The sequence below is a fragment of the Oncorhynchus kisutch genome, linkage group LG18, assembly GCF_002021735.2.
Source record: "Oncorhynchus kisutch isolate 150728-3 linkage group LG18, Okis_V2, whole genome shotgun sequence".
NCBI classification, from domain to species: Eukaryota; Metazoa; Chordata; class Actinopteri; order Salmoniformes; family Salmonidae; genus Oncorhynchus; species Oncorhynchus kisutch.
The window spans coordinates 75385279-75389550 of NC_034191.2; the positions used below are offsets into that span (position 1 = coordinate 75385279).

General features: G+C 42.7%; 1 pseudogene; it reads left to right on the forward strand.

Annotated features, from left to right (window-relative positions):
- The first annotated feature begins 233 nt into the window (after nucleotides 1-233).
- Nucleotides 234-1860, forward strand: LOC109908967 (adenosine 3'-phospho 5'-phosphosulfate transporter 2-like; annotated as a pseudogene).
- The last annotated feature ends 2412 nt before the right edge of the window (nucleotides 1861-4272 follow it).

Consider the following 4272-nt stretch of genomic DNA (forward strand, 5'->3'; position numbering starts at 1 on the left):
ACGGTGTTGCCTACTATCGAAGCATGCGAGTACACAGACAACTTCTTCATCTTCCCACCCTCAATTTAAACCATACAATTTCAATTAATAGCCTGGTGTTTATTTGCTGAAATGTGTGCTGTTGCCCAGCTATTAAAAGGGACAGGCGGGCTATTTGAGACTGCGTTTAATTTAAGTTTTACGGTAGTCTGTGACAGTCGCATCTTTCGCAACATAAGTAATGAAACTGCCTTGTTCCTGTCTTTGATCTCCAGCCCCCAGACACCATGAGTGACAAATTCGGCCCGATGAACTACAACAACGCCCGGAAGCATCTGTCTATCTCCATTCCGTCGTCCAGCGAGGTCATGATGTCTCCACACATCAAGTCTGTGGAGGAGCTGAGAGTGCTAGGCATCAACCTGAGCAGCTTCAACACAGCTACCCAGTTCGGCATCTGCACTGCGGGCATCTTTCTCTTTCACCTCCTCTATGGGTACCTACAGGTAAGCTGAGATGTATTCACTAGGAACCAAGCAGAAGCAATCGGCGAGGGACCTACCTGAAACTCTAGTTTTCATTGCAAAACATTTTCCGTTGAGATTGTTTTTGCAACAGTGTGCACGAGTGATTACACCCCAACCTGACCCTGACTAATTTCTTTGTGGCAGTTGTCCGCTAAGCTATGAGCCAGAGGCTCTGCTCCAATATCCACACTTTTTTGAAGAAATGTATTTTAGGTAGTGGTATGTTGTATGAGCATTCTTCACTCTAGCCTGAATGGTCACGTGTACTCTTAATCTCAACCTGGTATAAGAGGATGAGTTTAGTTTCTAGGTTCCTTCCTTCTAGGGAGTTTTCGCTTCTGCTGTGCTTGTTCCCCGGTGGAGGCCCGGTGTCTGTAAAGCCCTTAGTTACAGCTGTTCATATCAAAAGGCTTTATATACATGTGATTAATCGATAGATTCACCTGTACAATTGGTTGATGCCACATGCAAAGTAGGGACATTTTATCAGCAAGTCTCACTAAGGAAAAGTAGTAATTTACCTCACAGTAGGCCTGAAAAGAGACTTAGCACAATTTGTTTGTCTGATTTTTCAGGAGCTAATATTTTCCATGGAGGGTTTCAAGCCCTTTGGATGGTACCCTTGTACAGTTTGGGTTCTACTCCCTGTTTGGACTGGTGGAATTGCAGCTCACACAGGACAAACGGAGAAGGTAAACAAGGAAATGCAAGAGAATTGAGTTCCATTAAGCTTCTGCGCTTCAGCAAACTAAAGTAGGACGGTGTTCACCAACAAAGATGGGAATCCAAAAGTAGGACTTTCCCCGAGAATAACGTCCATAAACGGACTAGCCTATTTCATGGTTAGTGGCGTCTGAGCACTATAAAAAATAGATTTACTTAATCACTTAATCATAGAATGATGATCAGTCTCTATTCCGTTAACTATACATATTATGTTAATTAGCTATGTGCCTTGTAACGCCAAAGAATATGACCTGTGATCTCTCACAAGACCTCTCTATATCAACAACACTTCATTTTGTATTGCTAGAAGACTTTTTGTTGTTGTCATCCCACAAGGCTAATTGCTCCTTTTCTCTTTGCAGAATACCAGGGAAGACGTACATGATCGTAGCATTTCTAACGGTGGGGACCATGGGCCTATCAAACACCTCACTGGGTTACTTGAATTATCCTACACAGGTCATCTTCAAGTGCTGCAAACTCATTCCTGTCATGATAGGCGAGATATTCATTCAAGGTAAGTGGATCGCTGTTTGTATGAGAGTACGTATTCACAAAGGGTCTCAGAATAGGAGTGTTGATCTAGGACCAGTTTATCCTTTTAGATCATAATGAATAAGATGATGTGGACAGGAGGGGGGAGGGGGGGGGGTTCTGATCCTAGACCAGCACTCCTACACTGAGAGGCTTTATGAGATCATTTATCACTCCAGTGTTAATCTGCTAAATTGTAATTATCCGCCTACCTCCTCATGCCTTTTGCACACAATGTATATAGACTCTTTCTTTCTTTCTACTGTGTTATTGACTTGTTTATTGTTTACTCCATGTGTAACTCTGTGTTGTTGTTTACTCCATGTGTAACTCTGTGTTGTTGTTTACTCCATGTGTAACTCTGTGTTGTGTTCTGTTCACACTGCTATGCTTTCTCTTGGCCAGGTCTCAGTTGTAAATGAGAACTTGTTCTCAACTAGTCTACCTGGTTAAATAAAGGTGAAATAAATCAATAAAAATGAATACGGCCCTGACTTTGACGTGAAGATGCTGCCTGATAATGTTTGTCCTTTTGCATGACTGTGATTATGAACTTCACACTAGAGGAAAAAACAGAAGAGGAATAACTGTCAACCATAAGAGATGCGCTGTCTAGAAACCTATATACGTCTTACCTCCCACTGTCTAGAAACCTATATACGTCTTACCTCCCACTGTCTAGAAACCTATATACGTCTTACCTCCCACTGTCTAGAAACCTATATGCGTCTTACCTCCCACTGTCTAGAAACCTATACGCGTCTTACCACACACTGTCTAGAAACCTATACGCGTCTTACCTCACACTGACTAGAAACCTATACGCGTCTTACCTCACACTGTCTAGAAACCTATACGCGTCTTACCTCACACTGTCTAGAAACCTATACGTGTCTTACCTCACACTGTCTAGAAACCTATACGTGTCTTACCTCACACTGTCTAGAAACCTATACGTGTCTTACCTCACACTGTCTAGAAACCTATACGTGTTTTACCTTACACTAGTTACGCCCTCACCTCCAAGCAATGACCACTGTTCAACTTTTATTTCGGAGTTCCGTCTGTACTTTTTTGGGGGGTTGTTTGTGAGTGTGGAGTTTGAGGAGTCCTAGTTCTTGGTATTCTGCCTTTCATCTCCAAGACACTGTCTTCATAAAGGCTCCATGTCCTAGCGATCAGAGGCTTGTTTTTTTTGCTTTCCTTCCTCTCCCTCCCTGCGTTGGTGATGCGGTCCACTGGTCCCCCAGGGGGGCTAGTTGGAAGCTCTACTGCGTTCGCACAGGATGCGAACGAGATCTGATGTGAACCCTTCAAAGGGGAGCAGAGAGGGAATCAAAGCACGCCAGACCAACCTGCTGCGTCACCTTGTCACCCCCAAGGCATCTATCGGCCTGTTTGGGAAGACTCTTCAGTCTCTTCCTTTCGTTTTACATGTGTTCAACACAACACAACACAAACCAACCTCAACCCTCTCTCTTCTCCTGTTTGATTTGATTGAGTTGAAAAGTCCAGTAGAAAGTTTTTTAAATATCATTTTGCATGGCTGAACTTGTTCAAAGTTCAGATTGAGTGTTTAATAGTCACATGTACAGGGTTGCAGGTGTGACTGTAGGGTACCGTGTTTAATAGTCACATGTACAGGGTTGCAGGTGTGACTGTAGGGTACCGTGTTTAATAGTCACATGTTCAGGGTTGCAGGTGTGACTGCAGGGTACCGTGTTTAATAGTCACATGTACAGGGTTGCAGGTGTGACTGCAGGGTACAGTGAAAATCTTAGGCACTGAGCTCCAACGTGCAGGACTAAGGGAGATGAAATAATGAAAATGGTCATAAAAAAACAACAACAGGAAATAGCTCTATATACATAATTGCAGTTGAAATCGGAAGTTTCCATACACTTAGGTTGGAGTCATTAAAACTCTTAAATACTGCTCATTTTTCAACCACTCCACAAGTGGTTGCTTGCTAACAAACTATAGTTTTGGTGAGTCGATTAGGACTATCTACTTTCTGCATGACACAGAAAGTAATTTTTCCAACAATTGTTTACAGACAGATTATTTCATTTATAATTCACTGTATCACAATGAAGTTTACATACACTAAGTTGACTGTGCCTTTAAACAGCTTGGAAAATTCCAGGAAAGTCTGTCAAGGCTTTAGAAGCTTCTGATAGGTTAATTGACATCATTTGAGTCAATTGGAGGTGTACATGTGGATGTATTTCAAGGCCTTCCTTCAAACTCAGTGCCTCTTTGCTTGAAATCATGGGAAAATCAAAAGAAATGTAGACCTCCACAAGTCTGGTTCCTCCTTGGGAGCAATTTCCAAATGCCTGAAGGTACCACGTTCATCTGTACAAACAATAGTACGCAAGTATAAACAGCCGTCATACCGCTCAGGAAGGAGCCGCGTTCTGTCTCCTAGAGATGAACGTACTTTGGTGTGGAAAGTGCAAATCAATCCCAGAACTACAGCAAAGGACCTTGTGTATTGCTGGAG